This window comes from Myotis myotis, unplaced genomic scaffold, assembly GCF_014108235.1.
Source record: "Myotis myotis isolate mMyoMyo1 unplaced genomic scaffold, mMyoMyo1.p scaffold_m19_p_1, whole genome shotgun sequence".
NCBI lineage: Eukaryota > Metazoa > Chordata > Mammalia > Chiroptera > Vespertilionidae > Myotis > Myotis myotis.
In genome coordinates this window covers 198,430,389-198,451,521 of record NW_023416313.1, presented here as the reverse complement: position 1 = coordinate 198,451,521, position 21,133 = coordinate 198,430,389, and the positions used below count along the sequence as shown (strand labels likewise).

At 44.1% G+C, this 21,133-nt stretch overlaps 1 protein-coding gene, 1 long non-coding RNA gene and 1 pseudogene across 3 annotated transcripts in view; all 3 read right to left on the bottom strand.

The window, feature by feature from the left end:
• RAD51B (RAD51 paralog B) overlaps positions 1-21,133 on the bottom strand; it is a 530,564-nt gene that overhangs the window by 409,380 nt on the left and 100,051 nt on the right. The gene's annotated exons all lie outside the window — the stretch shown is intronic.
• LOC118657009 overlaps positions 1-21,133 on the bottom strand; it is a 140,489-nt gene that overhangs the window by 95,422 nt on the left and 23,934 nt on the right. The gene's annotated exons all lie outside the window — the stretch shown is intronic.
• Positions 3,380-5,348, bottom strand: LOC118656990 (annotated as a pseudogene).

The following is a 21,133-nucleotide window of genomic DNA, read 5'->3' as shown; positions in this document are numbered from 1 at the left end:
GGTGGGTTGTCACGCTCCAGGCAAATTAACTTTTTTAGTAAAAGGTTGACCTTTGCCTTAAGCAAGCCCTGTCCATTGTTTCTGTGCACATAGGTTAACACTCTTTTAAAATGCCTCTTTTCAAATCCCTCAGAAGATAAACCACCCTCGAGAGCACATAACCCTGTTAATTATTTTGTAATCCAATCCCCAGCTGGTTGTCTTCCACTTTTATGTAATTTTTCCTTCATTCTCTCTTTAATTCCAAATGCAATAAAGAGGCTGCAAACTATCATTCTGAGAAGCACTTTTCTCTATTATAAAATTAAATGTTATTCAAAAAGAGCAGAGATAAAACAGAGACTCATAAAACAAAGTAGAAACAACTGTCAAGAATACACATATTTTTATAAAAGCAGCAATAATTGTTACTGTCCTCCATGTGTAAAGTACTGTAAAGAGCCATGACTTAACACTCCTAAAAATCCTATAAGGATACTGTATCATCTCTAATTTATACCTCCTATGCAAATCAGAAATAAAATATCCCAAGACTAAAGCTATAAAAAACATACTTTCATCTTGCTTTGTTGATTCAGATGGCACTCTTTGAATCCTTGTAATGGATCATCATTATGACTATTGCTAATATAAACCAGGAGTTGGCAAACTTTTTCTTAAAGGCCCAGATAATATATATTTTAGTCTTTGAAGGCTATATATAGTCTTTATCACATATTCTTCTTTGTCTATAAATTTGTTCACACACAGCTTAATCAACCAAATTTACAGCTGTTAACAGGTTGTGCCTCTGTATTCCCGAATATATAAATAAGCTTCTTAATCAGAACAAAAGTAGGTTCAGAGTCCAGTTGTTTAAACTGAAATTGGTACAGCCATACCTAACTAGTTAAAGTGACTGTCGAGGAGAATCACAATCTTAGTAGAGACATTTTATTTTCCAGTTTCCTCAAAGCTATAAAGTTGCTGCTTGGCAAACATGTCTGTGATCACTGAAAACTAAAGTTACATGATCTTATTTAAGAATAAGATGCCCACCCTAATGCCAAATCAAACACACAAGTTTTCAAATTGAGGTTCCAAATTAGGAAGACGCTAATTACTTAAATTCAAATTGGAAGAGGGAAGATTTTTGAGAGCCTATAAATCAGAAGGCCCTTAGAAATTGGAATGAGTATTGGAGTGAGGAAATGAACTCATATATAAAGTGTTTTATTCATTTTTCTTAGGAATACAAAAGTAAAGAAAGCTTAAGTAAGGAATAATAAGTATAGGTTTAAAGACAGCCCTCTTTACGGACTGAGAATAGATTTGAATTGATTACTAGTAGCTAAGATATTAGCCATATCAGGTTAATGAAATGAGTTGCCTTGCTAAATTAATTAGCTAGAACAATCATCGAGAAAAGTAACCAACCCAATCACTAAAAAGGCACAGCTAGCCACCTCACATCCTCTGTTTTTGGAAATCCCTGAAAATTTATAAGTATTATTTCAAGGCATCTGACATTTTTAATATTGTGTATGACTCTCTAAATTTCTTACTTCCAAAGACAAAACAATATAAACTTCTTTGTATTAAGTACAAACAAAACAGAGCAGTTAACCATAGAGAAAAATCTATCACCTATAAAAATAGCACTTTTGAACTTATATTACTACATAATTGACAAACTCTATTTACCATAAGTTGAGCTTAAACAATGCCATACCCTGTTTAAAACCTAAATTTTATGATAGCTACTCAAATGCAATAATATCTGCCAAATTCTACTTTTCCTCAAATTACTCCAATATGACTTCAAACTAAGTGTCCACAGTAGAAGCTGATCAGAAGAAACAGCTCAGGTATATATATTTTCCAAATACTGGGAAGAGATCCAATAAAATTTAAAAGAATGACATTTAAGCAGGAGTATCTATTTATAAATATCTGAATTCTGACACAGGAAATATTTTTATACTGACAAAACAGATCCCGTTACTCTAAAACCTTACATGTTTGTATTAGAAAAATAAGGGAGACTGGGTTTGAGTAAATAACATGGATGTGTTACAGGATCCCAAACAACTATCAGTTTCTCCAATGAAGCTGCATGTCTGATGACATAAGCTTTCAATGGCCTTCTATAGCAGTGGTTCTCAACCTTCCTAATGCCGGGACCCTTTAACACAGTTCCTCATGTTGTGGTGACCCCCAACCATAAAATTATTTTTGTTGCTACTTCGTAACTGTAATTTTGCTACTGATAGGAATCGTAATGTAAGTATCTGATATGCAGGATATATTTTCATTGTTACAAATTGAACATAATTAAAGCATAGTGATTAATCACAAAAACAATATGTAATTATATATGTGTTTTCCAATGGTCTTAGGCGACCCCTGTGAAAGGGTCGTTCGACCCCCAAAGGGGTCGCAACCCACAGGTTGAGAACCGCTGTTCTATAGACTCTGTGGACTAGTTACATCGTCAAGCACCTGATAACACTATCTTGGTTTGCATTGTTTTCAAGTAATCTTGTGTTATTATATGTCTTTAAAATCTTTTGAACCTCATAGCCATCTAAACATATCAATAAGCAAATCTTATGAACTACAGACTTTCTTAAAACTCTTCTTTGGTCCTATGGAAGATGGCAGCTGTACTCGCCGCCTCCCATAACTACATCAAAATTACAATTAAAATACAGAACCACCATCATCCAGAACCACTGGATAGCTGGCTGAATGGAAGTCCTACAACTACAGAAGTTGGAAGCATACTGAGATTGGCTGAAGGTGCAGAGGCGCACAACAGGCTGGTCTGGCACCCACATGGGCTGCTTTTTTAATTGGGCGGGAGATCGTCTCTGTGGAGGCTGCTGGAGGAGGAAGGGGTCCCAGCCCCACACCAGACCCCCAGCCCAGGGTCCCAGAGCTGGGAAAAGAAATCCCTACAGGGCAGTAAGAACTATGGGCTGTAAAAACCAGTGCGGACTGGGGCTCAGGGACACAGAGGCTGCTGGAGACCCAGCTGTTCCTTTAAAAGGCCGGCACCACGAACTGAACTTACAAGGTCCTGCTTCCTCTGAGCTCCAGTGCCGGGCGAGGTTCCAGGGGACATAGGCACATACCAGAAGGAACTGGATTGTCTGCATCAGGGCAGGAACTTGGGGGGGGGCGGCTTTCTCCCAGATGAAGGTGCTCACAGGGCTGTTTCTATGCTGGGACCTCCCTGGTTGCAGGGCTGACTGGCAGCCTTTTATGTTTGCTCCACCCTGGTGATTCCCTAAGACCTGCCTCATCCAATTTACAACCCCACCCAAGCTGCCTGCAGCAGCTTTTTTTTTTTTTTTTTTTTTTGCATTTTAAAATTTATTAAGAAAGCTGTCAATCTGAACAGGAGGGAACATTAATTTTAAAAAATAACATCTGCAGTAAAACAGCCACAAGGCACTGAGTGCATGTCATGCCTCCCTCCGTCAGAAGTGGCTGGAAAGGCAGCGGGAAGTGCTACCGGGAGGCTCTGCACATCCTCTGGATCCAACTTCATTATACAAAGGGCCGCTTAGAACATGTATCAAAACACTCCATCAAAAACATTTTTTCAAACCTGAGGCCCCCTAAAGAGATGCATTTCGACGGTTTCACAGTGTAGAATCCAAGCCAACCTTGGTCCCTGCAGGAGGATAGCAGCATCCAACCACATGGGGTGCCCACACTCAGGCCACCAGTCGCAGGAGCCGCCCCTGTGAAGGCTGCAAGGGGTAGACTGAGCCAGAGGGGCACTGAGCAAAGGTAAAAAGGCACGAGGCCCTTTCCAATGCAATCATTTGAATTTCAGCTCATTTACTGTTTTCCTTTACTTGTGAAATCAAGGACAATCGATCAAACTTATCTTAGAATGAATGTTCTGGAATAAGAATGGAAGACTCATATCACAGAACTGCTGTTTCCATGTTCAGTACTTAAAACCATCGGTGGCTTTTATAAACACCTCTTCCAGTGGATCGTGGTCTTAATGCAGGGATTCACCAAGGAGGAAGGATTCACCAAGACAGAAACCTCGGTGACGCTCACTAGTTCCACTGCTCCTGGCTGAGGTGAGCTAATAATACTGTTCTCAGTCATGAAATTAGCATCTCGTGATAAACAGCTTTACTGGGAAGACTGCATATTTAAAGACACAATGGCATTTCAAATCCAGTGAGCGGTAACTGCAGGATGTAAACAGAGCTGCGAGCTAGAAGTTTCTCAAGACTCCTCCTCCCTGACCTCATTGATTTCAGAGATTCTGTCTATGAATTTAAGGATTTCTGCAATAAGGTTCAGTGTTTCGGCTCCAGAAACCAGCTGCTTGATGGAGGTGTGCGCGTTGCTCATGACCATGCACAGGTTCTGCAGGGCCACGTCCTTGTTCTGCTTCACCACAGTCAGGCTGGCGCCCTGACCCGAGCGCAAGGCCTCATTCTCCCTCTTGAAGTTGGAGACCTGCGCCTGGAGCAAGTTTATGACTTGTTTCAGTTTCATGATGTGAATTTCTGCCTTTACTGCATGTTTGGTCATCAGCTCCAGGTTCTGCTCCACCTGCTGGACCACGGATTCCAGGTCGTGGTAGTCACTCTCATCCTTGATCATCTTTGCTTCTAATTTCTGCTCCAGTGTCCTCACCATCTCGGTTTGCATCTCAAAGAAGCTCTGTACCTCTGTCAGCTTCCTCCTGAGCTTTGAGTTCTCATCTTTCAGTGATTCCTAACTGATCTGCAGCGTCCGAAGGTGCCTGTCCCCCAGACACTCTCCATGGGCGGCAAAGTCTGCACTGGGACTTGCATCAGGAGAGACTCTGGAGTCGGAGTCACTCAGTGCCCACAGGGACCGAGGCTTGGGCCCTGCCAGCTCCGATGGGCTGGGGAAGAAGGAGATACGTGTGTTGCAGGGAGAAGTGCTGGTCCAGACCCTCAAGTGGGTCTGCTCCACTGTGGATGGCAGGTAGGCGCCGTTCCACCCGTCCTCATCCTCGTCCTCGTCCAGGAGGTCACTAGCCCCAACTGGGTCTATGAAAAACGGCTGCTGGAACTCCAGGCTGAAGCCCGCAGGCTGGGAGGGTGGGGAGCTGCAGTCGAGGCCCAGGGAGTGCCTCGTGGCTTCCTTTGAATGAAGCCTGCTGTTGTCCGTGTCCTCTTCAACAGGCTGAGGTTCTTGGTTTTCAGAAACTCTTTAAGAAGAATGGATTTGCCTCTTCTGGATCCACAAGTTTCTCATCTCCAAAATATATCTCCTGGGCTCCTGGTGGACTTTGCTTAGTGCACTTCCCCTTTCCGTAGATAAAATCTGTGTCTCCCACGGAAGCTGGGCACATAGCACATAAATGTCAGTGAATACCAAAGAAATGGGTCCCTGCCACGGGGCACTCACAGTTTAGCTGGGGGAGACAAGCCCAGCACTCAGAAAATGCTGCCAGGTCGGAAGGGTGGGGGGAGGCATAGCTCAACATCACTGTGGGCCGGGACACCGGCTCCCTAGCCCACCGGCTCCATAGCTCAGGCTCCACCCTCACCATGGTGTGAGTCCCTCACCCCCTTTGCCTGGCTCTTGACCACCACTCCCAGCCTCTCACAGCAGCTTCCGCTTGGTGCCTGCAGCAGCTTTTGCATATGCATATGAATGGCCTGTCCTTGCCCAGGCTAAACGCTCTCAAACAAGCTGCAACTGTGTCAGGGAGCCCTAAATCTACACTAATAAAAGAGAAACATGGTAATTGGCGTACGACCGCTACCCTTTTCATTGGCTAATCAGCGAGATATGCAAATTAACTGTCAGCCAAGATGGCGACCGGCAGCCAGGCAGCTTGAAACTAACATGAGGCTTGCTTGCCTCAGTGACGGAGGATCGTTGGAGGAAACCAACGTTCCCCGCCTGCGACTGCAGGCCTCTGAGCGGGCAGTTTAAGAAACATTGTAACAAATACCGCCAGACTTCAGCCAGCAGATTCACAACATTGTAAGCAAAGGCCAGAAACCTACTTTCAGCCGCGGAGGCCTAAGAGCTGGAGCCAAGCCTCAAGGTAAAGCTGGCCCAGAATAAAAAAAAAAAAGAAAGAAAAAAAGGAGCGGTTGGGAACTTCAGTCACTCCCAGCCTGAAAACAGCCCTCAGCCCCTCACCCAGACTAGCCAGGCACCCCAGTGGGGACCCCCACCCTGATCCAGGACACCCTTCAGGGCAAACCAGCCGGCCCCACCCATGCACCAGGCCTCTACCCTATATAGTAAAAGGGTAATATGCCTCCTGGCACCGGGATCAGCGTGACAGGGGGCAGCGCCCAAACCCCCTGTGCCGGGAGCCGGTCCATGCTTGCTGTTTCAAGGGACCTGGCATATATGGCATACTGTTCTTAATATGTTTGCTCACCTTCTTGGCACTATGTGTTTTAACCAAGGTCTCTGAGAAAGGGTGTTTCCCCAGGTAGGGATTTTCCCCTGAAGTTAGGGAGGGAATAAAACCTCTTAACTAAGTGCCAGGCGGGTAATTTAATCACTTTAACTACGAACAATCGTGCTTAAGCTACATAATCTTTACTCCCTGGAATGAAGATAAGAAACGCCCTAACCTTTGTAATAGAGATTGATAGGATTGAATCAACTGGTATAAATACAAATGTAATAAGACAGCAAGACACAGAACTTAGGACTCAGAACTTAGAATACAGAACTTAGAACACAGAACTTAGAACACAGAACTTAGAATACGGAACCAAGAGAGCCAGAACTTAGAACACAGAACTTAGAACACAGAACTAAGAAGACAGAACCAGGAGGCATAGAACCTACACAGAACATTCTCTAGAGACAGAAGAACTTCGCTGGAGAGAACATAGCAAAAGATACTGGACAGAAACTGGCCTCAGAACCTAGCGAGAGAACATGGCAAAAGATCCTGGACTGAACCTGACTACAGAAATTGGCAAGAGAACCTGACTAGAACCTGGTGACTGAACCTGGCTGAAGAACCTAGTGAGGGAACATGGCTACAGAACCTGGCTGGAGATCCTGGAGAACCTAGCAAGAGAACATGGACACAGAACCTGGCTGGAGAACCTAGCGAGGGAACCTGGCTACAGAACCTGGCTGGAGAACCTGGAGAACCTAGGAAGAGAACATGGACACAGAACCTGGCTGGAGATCCTAAGCAGAACCTCTCTGGAGATCCAGACCAGAACTTGGCTGGAGATCCTGGCTGGAGATCCTGGCTAGGCTGCTGATCAACTGAACACTGTCTCCATGTCCTTCCTTCTTTGCCGACTCCGTCTACGCCTTTGGGAACCCCTGGACCTGCTTGGGTTGGACCCCGGCATCTGGCCCCAGAACAGGGACCCCTAGGTAAGCGCCCCGCACTCGGGACGGATAGGACTCCACGGTAGAAAGAGGGTGGATAGTCTTTGCCCCACAATCGGGACGGATCGGACTCCACCATAGGAAGAGGGTGGATAGTCTTCGCCGACTCCATCCACACCTTTGGGAACCCCTGGAACAGGATTCCCCTAGGTAAGCCCCCCCCCCCATTGAGAACCCCCACATTCGGGATGGATAGGACTCCACCAGGGTACTTCAGACCCCCCTATAGAGGATAAGTAGGGTAAGAAGGTGGATAGTACAGAACTTAGATTGAGAAGATGTGCCATACTGAGTCCAAAGAAAGAAGACTTTGTATTGATTCTTAGATTGAGAAGATGTGCCATACTGAGTCCAAAGAAAGAAGACTCTGTATTGATCTTTAGATTAAGAAGATGTGCCATACTGAGTCTAAAGAAATAAGACTCTGTATTGATCTTTTAACACATATGCTTGCTAGCAGAGGAATTAAGATTACTCCCAGTCAGACAGAACGTTTTATACAAGAAGTATGTCCATGCTTTTCTGAGGAAGGAAAGGTAAATGTAAAGGCATGGGAGAAGGTAGGCCCAAGGAGCCTTATCCTTAACCCCACTGCAGCCTTTCCACCCTGGGAAAGTGCAGGATTGGCAAGCTCTCCCTGGGGTGATAGATCAGGACTCAGGTAATAGCGGAAAGCGCCAATCCTACTCTTAAAATGGATACAAGAGAGCATTTCGGGGTTTTCTTTTTAATGCCTGCTTTTAAAAAATAAAAAAGGGGGAATTTGCCGGGAGCCGGTCCATGCTTGCTGTTTCAAGGGACCTGGCATATATGGCATACTGTTCTTAATATGTTTGCTCACCTTCTTGGCACTATGTGTTTTAACCAAGGTCTCTGAGAAAGGGTGTTTCCCCAGGTAGGGATTTTCCCCTGAAGTTAGGGAGGGAATAAAACCTCTTAACTAAGTGCCAGGCGGGTAATTAATCACTTTAACTACGAACAATCATGCTTAAGCTACATAATCTTTACTCCCTGGAATGAAGATAAGAAACGCCCTAACCTTTGTAATAGAGATTGATAGGATTGAATCAACTGGTATAAATACAGATGTAATAAGACAGCAAGAGACAGAACTTAGAACACAGAACTTAGAATACGGAACCAAGAGAGACAGAACCTAGGCACAGAACCTACACAGAATGTTCTCTAGAGACAGAAGAACTTCGCTGGAGAGAACATGGCAAAAGTTCCTGGACAGAAACTGGCCTCAGAACCTAGAGACAGAACCTAGCGAGAGAACATGGCAAAAGATCCTGGACTGAACCTGACTACAGAAATTGGCAAGAGAACCTGACTAGAACCTGGTGACTGAACCTGGCTGGAGAACCTGGACTGAACCTGGCTGGAGAACCTAGCAAGAGAACATGGACACAGAACCTGGCTGGAGATCTGAAGCAGAACCTCTCTGGAGATCCAGACCAGAACTTGGCTGGAGATCCTGGCTGGAGATCCTGGCTAGGCTGCTGATCAACTGAACGCTGCCTCCATGTCATTCCTTCTTTGCCGACTCCGTCCACACCTTTGGGGACCCCTGGACCCGCTGGGGTTGGACCCCAGCACCCCTGATCACCCTGCGGCTCTGTGTGTGACAGGGGGCGGGGCACCAACCCCCTGAGCAGCCCTGCTCTGTGCCTGATAGGGGGGAGCTCCCCAACCCCCTCCCCCACGGGCCCTGCTCTGTGTGTGATGGGATAGAGCCATAACCTCCCCATTGGCCCTGCCCTGAGTGTGAGAGTGGCGGCGCCCCAACCCCCTGATCAGCCCTGCTCTGTGGGTGATAGAGGGCCGGCGCCCCAACCCCCTGATCGGCCCTGCTCTGTGGGTGATAGAGGGCGGTGCCCCAACCCCCTGATGGGCCCTGCTCTGTGTGTGACGGGGGCAGCGCCCCAACCCCCTGATTGGCCCTGCTCTGTGCGTGACAGGGGGTGGCGCCGCAACCTCCCCATCGACCCTGCCTTGAGTGTGACAGGGGACGGTGCCCCAACCCCCCAATTGGCCCTACCCTGAGCGTGACTGAGGGTGGCATCACAACCTCCCAATCTGCCCTGCTCTGTGCATGATGGGGCAGTGCCCCAACTCCCCAATCAGCCCTGCTCTGAGCCCGACCAGGGGCTGCACCTAGGGATTGGGCCTGCCCTCTGCCACCCGGGAGCAGGCCTAAGCCAGCAGGTCGTTATCTCCCGAGGGGTCCCAGACTGCGAGAGTGCACAGGCCGGGCTGAGGGACCCCCCCCTCCTCCCCGAGTGCACAAATTTTTGTGCACTGGGCGTCTAGTCTATCAATAAAAGGCCCAAGACCCAGCACCAGCCTGCCTTGCTTCATAGCTGGACCTCATCTGGGCACTTCCAAACCCAATACAAAGAGAATACAAAGAGGAAGAATCTTCAGATCTCTCTGTAGCTCCTGCTGGGTGGCCCCAGGCAGTGGCTCACTGTATTCCTCCCTGGAGACCCAAGAGCCAGTGTACCCAGTGATCATTGTCACACCACCCAGAATACAGCTCTATAAGCGACACACTCAAGGGGTAGACTCAGTGAGCACTCAGTAGACTCAAGTCCTGCTCCATTAGGGGTGTCTCCTGCACAGCATCTCTCCCAGTGTAGTCGCAGCTGGTCCTCACGGCCAATTGACCTGGAGGTCAATTCCTCCCAGTGACACCAACAGCACTCAAGCCTCAACTAATAAAAACATAATTTTAAACTAGAGGCCCGGTGCACAAAAATTTGTGTATGGGTGGGGGGGTGTCCCTTAGCCTGGCCTGTGCCCTCTCGCAGTCTGGGACCCCTCAGGGGATGTCCACCTGCTGGCTTAGGCCCGCTCCCCGGGGGATTGGGCCTAAGCTTGCAGTCAGACATCCCTCTGGCAGCCCGGGAGCCCTTGGGGGATGTCCACTTGCCAGCAGGGAGCAGGGCTAAGCTGCAGTTGGACATCCTTAGAGCTGCTGAGGAGGCAGGAGAGGCTCCCGCCACCACCACTGTACTGGCAGCCATCAGCCTGGCTTGTGGCTGAGCAGAGCTCCCCCTGTGGGAGTGCACTGACCACCAGAGGGCAGCTCCTGCATTGAGCATCTGTCCCCTGGTGGTCAGTGTGTGTCATAGTGACCAGTCATTCCCAGTCATTCTGCTGTTAGGGTCAATTTGCATATTACCCTTTTATTATATAGGATAGAGGCCTGGTGCACAGGTGGCCGGCTGGTTTGCCCTGAAGGGTGTCCCAGATCAGGATGGAGGTCCCGCTGGGGTGCCTGGCCAGCCTGGGTGAGGGGCTGAGGGCTGTTTTCAGGCTGGGCACACCCCCTTCAGGGTGGAAGTCCCTGCTGGGGTGCCTGGCCAGCCTGGGTGAGGGGCTGATGGCTGTTTTCAGTCTGGCCGAGCCCCCCAGCAGGGACCCTCACCCCATGGGGGTGTGGCCAGCCTGGGTGAGGGGCTGAGGGCTATTTGCAGGCTGGCCACAGCCCCTTCAGGGTGAGCGTCCCCATTGGGGTGCCTGGCCAGCCTGGGTGAGGGGCTGAGGGCTGTTTGCAGGCTGGTCAAGCCCCTCAGTGGGCACCCTCAACCCATGGGGGTGTGGCCAGCCTGGGTGAGGGGCTGAGTGCTGTTTTCAGGCTGTCCACGCCCCCCAGTGACCCAAGCTCCCAGCCTCTCCTTTTTTTCTTTTCTTTTTTTCTGGGATTTATTTATCTTCTATAATTGAAACTTTGTAGCCTTGAGTGGATCCCAGGACCGACCAGGGCAGGTGGGAAGCTTGGCTTCCTCCATCTCCAGGGAAAACCCAAACCCCCTGCTCACTCCAGCTCCGTGGCCGCCGCCATCTTAGTTGGGTTAATTTGCATACTCGCTCCTGATTGGCTGGAGGGCATGGCTTGAGCTTAGCAGAGGGATGGTTAATTTGCATGTTTCTCTTGTATTATATAAGACAAGACTGTGCTCACAGCCCACAAAGGGGTGCATCTATAGTGCCCAGCTCAGGTGACTGGGGAGGCTGAGCCACTGGGCCCTATAGTATGCCTACTACACAAGGCCACTCTACCAACTCAAGGAGACATAGCAGCTTTTCCCAATACATAGAAACAAACACAGGGAAGCAGTCAAAATGAGGAGACAAAGAAACATGTCACAAATGAAAGAAATGAAAGAATCTAAAAGTCAAAATAAATTAATAAGGAATCTAATGAATAGAATGAACTGGTGAATAAAACAGAATCAGAGGCATAGAAATAAAACAGACTGACAATTTTCAGAGGGAAGGGAGGGGGCAAGAAGAGATTAAACGAATCTTATATGCATATATGCATTATCTATGGACACAGACAATAGGGTGGCGAAGGCCTGGGATAGGGCAGGATCAGGGAGGTGGGGAATAATGGGGGGGAAAAGAGAGACATCTGTAATAATCTCAACAATAAAGCTTTAAAAAAAACAAAAAACTCTTCTTTGGTGCTGTGGAAAGGTAGGTATCAACTAAGGATACAAAGAGCTTTGAACACCAATTTAAGGATTTGTACTTAATTCAGTTGATCATGGCAAGCCAATGAAAAAAAGAAAAATGATAGCCCTGGCCGGGTAGCTCAGTTGGTTAGAGCACTGTCCCGACACACCAAGGTTGTGGGTTTGATGCTTGGTCAGGGCACATACAAGAATCAACCAATAAATATGCATAAATAAGTGGAACAACAAATCAATGTGTTTTTTTTCTCTCTCTTCTTTCCTCTCTCTCTCTAAAATCAATAAATAAAATTATTTAAAGAGGAAAATGATAATAACAATTATTTGAAGAAGAAGATTCTAGATGATTTGTGCAGGTTGGAGAGGTTTGAAGGACTGGAGAAAATAATAAAACAAAATTAAGAACCTATTCAATTATCACCCTGGCAGGAGTGATTCAGTTGGTTGAGCATTGTCCCATGAACCAAAAACTCACTGGTTCGATTCCGGGTCAGGGGCACATACTCAGTTTGCGAGTTCAATCCCTGGTCAGGATGTGTACAAGAGGCAACCAATGGATGGTTCTCTCTCATCTCTCTCTCTCTCTCTCTCTCTCTCTCTCTCTCTCTCTCTCTCTCTCTCCCTTGATCTCCCTCTCACTCCCCCTCTCTAAAAAATAAATTTTAAAAACATTATTTTAAAAAATTGTTTAAAATAAAAAGAGAAACTATTCAATTATCCACAAATTAGGTGCCTGGTGGCTGAATAGAATGGTGGGAGGGTAAGCAGAAAATGAGTATAGAAACAAGTAAACAGATTGAGGAAGCCTGAAAATAGTAGCAAACTGGTAACTTATTAAGTATGAGAATAAGATAGAAAGAATTATTAAAGATGATTAATTTCAGTTCAGCAAACATTTATGGAGAACCTACTTTATATTATAAAAATATAAATATAGCTCAACTCTCAAGATGCTCAGAATCTATTAGGAGAGACATAATATCCATTTAAAAAACAAAATTTGCCCATAATAAATATAATAATGTGTAAACAACAGGATATTATAGTCCAGAGGATGACACAATCCTGAGTAGAACTGGGAAGACCAACATTTTCATTTTAAATCTGAATGGCAGTTGGAATAATGGTATTTTTGCCAAATAATGTATATTCTTTCTTCAAAATGTATCTTAACATACCCTCCTTAAATCTCTTTCTATTAACAAAGTCCAAACATAGACCATCTTTTGTTTGTAATACTTCATGACTCCCAACATCAAACATAATCTCTCACCCAGTTGCTCCTCAGGAGAGCAAATAAATTACCAAAATGTAAACAGACTACTTTCATCACGCTTCTCTTTCTTCTCTAAGGAGAGGACTTTGGTGACTTCCAATGACTTTGAGGGTCAACCTGTTGCTCCCCAAAACAGTCACCTCTCTAAGGACTCATTCAACCTTTCATCTAAGCTCTTCTCATTTTTGGTCATAAAAGCTTTACATTACTTTTTATCCTAGTTAAAGAGATATATCTTTAAAGAGAATTTGAGGAGCACCTGACTTCCGAATCAGAAAATCAGAGACTGCATATTGGCTCTGCCACCTCCTGGTTAGACGATATTGGACAAGTTAGTCTGCACTCTTATTTCTGTTTCTGAGGAAATAAAGCCAACCTCCATGGTAATGTTTGAGGATTTATGTGAAGTTTTTATAAAGTGAGAAGAGCCAGGATATAAACTTCTATAACTATGAAGATGATTGTAGATCCATATTAGGTAAAATCAGTTCTTTACTTAATGAATGATCAGTCTAAATGGTTCAGAGCCTAGATCAAGGATTGGCTATCCCGAGTTGCTGATGCCATTTGTTTTGGCAAGCCAGGCTAAAGGGAGGAGGGAGGTGGCGTATTAGATGATTTTTAATCTATATCCATAAAGTGATTTGCCAAGACTATGAAGCTTTTGGCTTTGTATCCCTATCCAAGTCAAATAAACTGAAGTTTTCATCTATAAAGAAAAACAAAAGCCTAACTGGCCTCTTAAAGTTTGATTAGATTAGAATTTCCAATAACTGCTCCCCACTCTGTTTTCTAAAGCATTATTAGTTTGGGAAACTTTTTTCCCCCTCACTATTCTCTTCTTGTATGTAAATGTTTTGCTAGAGTCCTCTATCTAGTCATTTGTTAACTATAACAATGCTGTCCAGTAGAACATTCTGCAAAGATGGACATGTTCCATGTCTGTGCTGTCCAGTATGGTAACCACTGAGCACCTGTGGCTACTGCGTACCTATAATGCAGCTAGTGCATCGACAGAATTTTTTACTTTAATCTTAATTAATTTAAATTTAAGTAACCACAGGTGTCTACTGGCTACCATGTTGGGCAGTTTCGGTCTATTGTATGTGGGCCAGAGGCAGACAAAATTAAATATTTTTAAATCAGCTGATAAGGTTGGCAACCAGAGTGTCTACAACACCCCAGTTATAAAATTCTGCTTATATCCTTCAGAGTTGGAAGCTAGGACATAGTCCTTTACACAAATATACCTGTACAACCATGATTCATAGCATCATTCATGGTGGTCTCCCTGCTTAGAATGCCCTTCCCCCAACTGTACCCCAAGCAAACTCTCATTCTTCTTTCAAAGCCAGTTCAAATGTTACCTTCCCCAGGAGTCTCCTTTGATTTTTTTTTTTTTTTAAGCAACATAGCAGAGTGAAAAGAGCTGCCATTTAACCCAGGGATCCCACTTCTAGGAATATATCCTAAGAAATCTAAAATACCAATCAGAAAGAATGTATGCACCCCTATGTTTATAGAAGCACAATTTACAACTAAGATCTGGAAGCAGCCCAAGTGCCCATCAGTAGATGAGTGGATAAAAAAGTTGTGGTACATTTATACCATGGAATACTATGCAACAGTAAAAAAGAAGGATCTCTTACCCTTTGAGACAACTTGGAGGGACCTGGAGAGTATTATGCTAAGTGAAATAAGTCAGTCAGAGAAAGACAAGTATCACATGATCTCACTCATATGTGAAACCTAATGAAAAAAATAAACTGATGAACAAAAATAGAACCAGAGTCATAGAAGCATCGAACAGACTGTCCAACCTATGAGGGAAGGCGGAGGGTGAGGGTGCAATAGATCAATCAAAGGACTTGTATGCATGCATATGAGCATGACCAATGGACACAGACAGGGGTTGGGGGGGGGGGGCGGGTGAAGGCATGTGCTGGGGGTTGGGGGCGGCTGGGGAGAGGTCAATGGGGGGAAAAAGAGACTTATGTAATACTTTGAACAATAAAGAATTGAAATTTTAAAAAAAACTGATGAATAAAATAGATTGGAAGACATAGAACCATGGAACAGGCTGAAAAATCTCAGAGGGAAGGTGGGGGGGGGGAAGGTGTGGTGGAGAGAGATTAAACGGGAAACTTATATGCATGCTAGAGGCCCGGTACACAAAATTCGTGCATGGGGGGAGGGGGTCCCTCAGCCCTGCACCTTCTCCCAATCTGGGACCCCTTGGGGGATGTCCGACTGCCAGTTTAGGTTCGATCCCTCTTGCAATCCGGGACCGCTGGCTCCTAACCACTTGCCTGCCTACCTGCCTGACTGGCTGATCGCCCCTAATCACTTGCTTGCCTGCCTGATTGCCCCTAACTGTTCGCCTGCCTGCCTGATCGCCCCTAACCGTCTCTGCCTCAGCCACCCACCCGGGACCCAGGCTTCCCTCCCTCTGGTCGGCCACAGGCACCCAGGACCCCAGGAGACTTCGCCCCGACTGGCCGCAGGCACTTAAGTTTAGAAACCCCCACCCAAAGAAATGCCGAAAGTGCATTATATATTTTACAGTATTCCTACCAAATATGAACACAGAAAGACATACCAGAGTCTAAGAAAAGTCTTTTTAGTATTTTCATATTATCAATCTCTTAGAAAACCTAGGAAATCAATTTTTACAGGATGAGAAAGAAAAAAATGGAAGTAACCCAAGGAAATAGATAACAGAAAAAAACAATTTAGGAAACCTGGGGACACGTTCTGGAGTTTAATGTTAATGAAATGATCAGCTTAGAATATCACCTTAAAGTAGTTTTGAATAGTGGTTAGAAAAATATCAGCCCACAGGAATTTTCCACAGGCCTTCCCAAATTTATTAGTCATGCAGTAAATAGGAATGGCCTAAGGAAGTATACTTTTACTATGGGTTATATTTTATTTTGTTTTGTTTTTCTTCATTTTTACTTTCCTACTATTGGCTTTTTGTTCTTGGTGGTGGTGGTGGGTTGTTTTTTTTATTTGTTTTTAAGATCCAAACTTAAGGCTCTAAGTATATTTGCAGGCTTCCCCACCTTTTACACCTGAGAGCCATGGCTCCCTCAGTTCCTTTAAAGTAGAATGTCCTTGGAACGTGTCTAACATATATCAAAATCCTACTCGATTTTCCATGCAAAATTTAAATATTATTTCCTCCCTAAAGAATTCTACAGTAATATTTAACTGCTCTTCTGTCCTATGCTAATTCTAAGGAGAAAGAAACCAGCACTTAATGAGCCTCTACTGCATGTCAAGTGCTCTATAAAAAAAAAAAAAAATTATTTTAACCTTCTCCACATCCTACAAAGCACTATTTCCTCCATTCTGCAGAATGGGAAACTAAGGCTATGAGAGGCTACAAAGCACAATAATAAGTCATGGAGTTGAGATTTAAATGGAGCCTACCTGATTTCATGGTCCATGGGTTTTACATCATTTCATGCTGCCTCTGTTATAGCCTTTGTCATACACTGACTTACAATGAGTTGTTTATATATATTGGTCTACTTTTGCAGTTAAAAGATCTTTGAAGGCAAAAGCTTTAAAGACTTTGTAAGTTTGAATCCTCCGGTCCTAGCACAGTGTCTAGTATGTAGAACATACAACACTTTAGTCGTGGGAGAAATAATGTGAAGAAATTAATACAATGTTCATTTTTCTCATAGAATTAGCTCTCATGTGACCTCAAGACCTTAAAAAATAAGACCATGGCTTCCAGACATAACAGAGTAACTGAGACAACAGCTGTCCTCTTATAAACAGTGAGAAAATTGGAAAAAATACACAAAAAAAATTATTGTCACACATTGGACAAAAGTCAGTGTCGGACTATGATCTCTACACAAAAGAAAATGAAAAAGGTAATCTCCCAAATGGCCCCTGATGCCTGTCTGAAAGCACTTTCTGGAATGCAACACAGGAAGTGATAATTCAAGCAGAGTACAAATGTCTTGTTGACTTCAGGTGAACAGAGCTCAGAGTTTAACGAGGAGGAAAGAGAATCTACAGGAGAGAGTACTGACGTACTAATGAGAGGGAGGTTATGCAGAGAAGAGCGTGAGAAATCTGCACAGGTGTCCTCTTAAGACTATGGGTGAAAACTAAACTGCATATGCATAGAGTAAATACCACAAAGTCAAGTAAAGTACCATGAGTGGTAATCTGAATAATATCCAGAACTCATACAAGATTGTGAAACATTTTGACCAGCTGAAGTAGAGACCTCAAAGATTATCTAGAGCAGTGGTTCTCAACCTTGGCTGCACATTAGAATCACCTGGGAATCTTTTTAAAATCCTGATTTCTGGGCCTCATCCTCCAGAAATTCTGTTTCTTTGTTATGGGGTGGGGCCACAACATTAGTAATAAAGAAACAGAATTTCCGGAGGATGAGGCCCAGAAATCAGGATTTTAAAAAGATTCCCAGGTGATTCTAATGTGCAGCCAAGGATGAGAACCACTGATCTAGAGCATTGCATGGACACTCCAGAAGAATCACACCCTAGTAGCAAAGCTAAACAAGCTCAATAGTAGTAATTCTTAAAAGTTAGAGTATACTAGCCCTGGCCAGTGTGGCTCAGTTGGTTGAGTGTTGTCCTGTGCACCTGTGTTTTTGCAACTGGCTTATTCACCATAATGTCTTCAAGGTTCATCCTTGTTGTAGCATGTGTCATTCAGGCTGAATAATACCCCACTGCATGTATACACCACATTTTGTTTAACCATTCATCCACTCATGGACATGGGGGTTGATCTGGCTATCGTGAATAATGCTGCCATGAAACACAAATGTACAATTACCTCTTCCATTTCTCTGCAATCTTGAAATGATTATGAGAAATGTCAGAGAAGGCTATAAGTTGCAAATGGGAAGACTGATGGGCAGGAGCTAACGTTCTGCCAAAGAATCCTGGTGAACTTCAGAGGAAGACAGCATGGCAGGAACAGCAGTCTTGGACATGTATAGATGAAAGATCAACCAGTGGGGACCCTTCTTGGCCTTACACCCTGCTTGGCTACAGTCACACAGAGAAGCACTGGCTTCTCATTTTATATTTCTAACTGTAAAACTAGGTACTATTAATCTACCCACTACCTGAGTGTGATAATGATTTATAAGCTAGTGTTAATAGGTGTATTTTTAAGATGAAAGACAAAGAGCAAACCATCTTATATTAAAATAAATTAAAGATAAAACTTGGCAGTGTAACCAGTGAATATGTTCAACTATAAACTTATCCTGCAGGCAATTCCTTTGTTGGCTTAATATTTCAAAAGCTTTCTTTTTTCAAGATCATTCTTGTCTGCCTAGCAGTAATACACACTGAAATTAAAACTAGCTGAAAACATTTAGCCAAGAGAGCTAGAAAGGCTTTTTTCCTTCAAAAAATAGTGGTTGGTATGTATTTTTAAATCCTTTATATGACATTTTATTTTTCCTTTCAAAGAGCAACATGGAAGTTAACAGTCTAAAAAAGAAAAAGAAAAGAAAAACTCTGGTACTAAATGAAGAGAACCCTGAAAAACAACATTCCACCTCAGAATTCACTTTCAAAGCTATGTTCACACTGACGATGTGCACAAAGGTGTGATTTGTGTATGACTACATACAATAGTTGACATATAAACTGAGGATTTCCCACAGTTTCTTTTATACTTTCCTTTTTAGTTTATATCATGAAAAAATAAAAATAAATAAAAATTTTAAAAAGAGGAGTACTTGTTTATTTTTTTAATAAAAGTATTTTTTGGCACATTATAAGAAACAATAACTATTAACAGATTTTTTTTTATCAGATACTGTAGTATTTATCAACTTCCCAGCACCTAGCAAAATGTCCAGCACCTATCAGGTAGAAAAAAATATCAATGAATGAATGTGTAAAAGAACAAATGAGTGAACAAATCAATGAATTTGGTTATTCTGATGTGTCTGTGTATATTCATTTCATAGTACTATCTTCTAATAGCTGCCATATGATCACTTTGGTTTTGGTGCTAAGCAAAATGTGCCAAATATGTAAATAATGTTTTCTGGAAACAACATTACTATCCTTTCTAAACTCCTATATTAAGTACTTTGAATTTCAGAAAGATATTGCAGGAGTGAGTGGATAAGAATAAGCTCCTTGCAAAAACAACAGGCATCCTACATGATAAAAGGCTAATATGCAAATCAACCCAAGAGTGGAACAACTGGTCGCTATGATGTGCACTGACCACCAGGGGGCAGACGCTCAACGCAGGAGCTGCCCCCTGGTGATCAGTGTGCTCCCATAGGGGGAGCACCGCTCAGCCAGAAGCCAGGCTCACAGCTGCTGAGTGCAGCAGCGGTGGCAGCAGTCGGGCATCCCCCGAGGGCTCCCAGACAGCGAGAGGGCACAGTCCAGGCTGAGGGACCCCACCCCCATCCCTGCTGAGTGCATGAATTTTGTGCACCAGGCCTCTAGTGTTTTGATAATAACAGATGATTCCTACTTCTCAATTTCTGGTCAAAGAGATTCTCTGCTTCTTAGCCAAGTGACAGAAAGATTGATTATAAATAAATAGAGAACAAACAACCAAAAAAGGTCACACTGCATCTTAAAAATCAACTAGTTTTAGTCTCGATCTGATGAATAAATTTCTTCTACTACCACAGGCCCAGAAAGATATTCAGCAGCACCCTGGAAAATTCACTAGTTAATTCCAAATGCAGTCCATTCTACCTTCAGATACACTTCTAAGGATCACAGAACTCTTCTTATATGGAGCCAAAATCTATCTCCATATAACATCTAACCACTGGTTGTCATTTTGCATTCTGGAGCCTCACCATCTCATTCTAACCTCTCTTCAATAGGGTTGCCCAGCAAATATCAGGTGATGGCTACTATGACCCCCTATAGGATAACATCCTGTCTTTCTTTAACTTGCTTATATTTTTTAAAATCCCCTCGTTAGTTTAGCTATTTTCTTCTGGATGTGCTTGAAGCTTGTTCCTCAAAGTGTAATAATCTCATACAAAGTAGTCACTTAGAATAAAGCAGGACTCTCACCAACCCTACTCTAGACATTCTGTTAATGTAGCCTAAGATCATACTGTGTTTTTTTGGAAAGGAATATAACAAAGTTGTTCATATTAAATTTTAAGTTAACTTAAGGATGTTGTCTCTTTTTTTCCTACCCCTACATCTAAGCCATTTCTCCACTATTCTGTAATACATAGTATTATATATAATCCTATATAATACAAGCCTAATATGCTAAGTGTCCAACCGTTCGTTCAAACGTTCAACCAGTCACTATGACGTGCACTGACCACCAGAGGGCAGATGCTCCGACCGGTAGGTTAGCTTGCTGCTGGGGTCCAGGTGATAGGGACTGGGCAAGACAGGCTGGACACACCCTGGAGCCCTCCCACAGTCCCTCCCCAGCCGGCCAACCTCCTGTGGTCCCTCCCCAGCCGGCCAGCCCCAATTGGCCCCAACTGGGACTGGGTGAGATGGGCCAGCCACGCCTGGAGCCCTCCCGCGCAATCCCTCTCTGGCCCCAGTCATGCATGGGTGGGGTCCCTTGGCCTGGCCTGCACCCTCTTGCAATCCAGGACCCCTCGGGGGATGTCCTCAGGCCAGGCAGAGGGACCCCACCGGTGCACAAATACATGCACCGGGCCTCTAGTAATATATAAACTTGTTCTCAATAAATTTTATCTTCTTGGTCAAGTCCATCATTCTAGTATGTTTAAACCTTTTTTGATTCCTGTGTCCGCCACCTAATAATTTTAGCCATCCTTCCCCAATTGTGTATTATCTACAAATTTGATCAGTGTGCCAGCTATATTTTCTTTTAACTCTTTGTTTACATAACATAAAGCTGAAGACTGATTCCTAATTCCTGTGGCATCCCAGAATCTTCCCTCCAGGTTAACACTTTTTCTCTTAAACACTCTTTTAGATGTTTGTTAAACCAGTTACATATCAACATAACT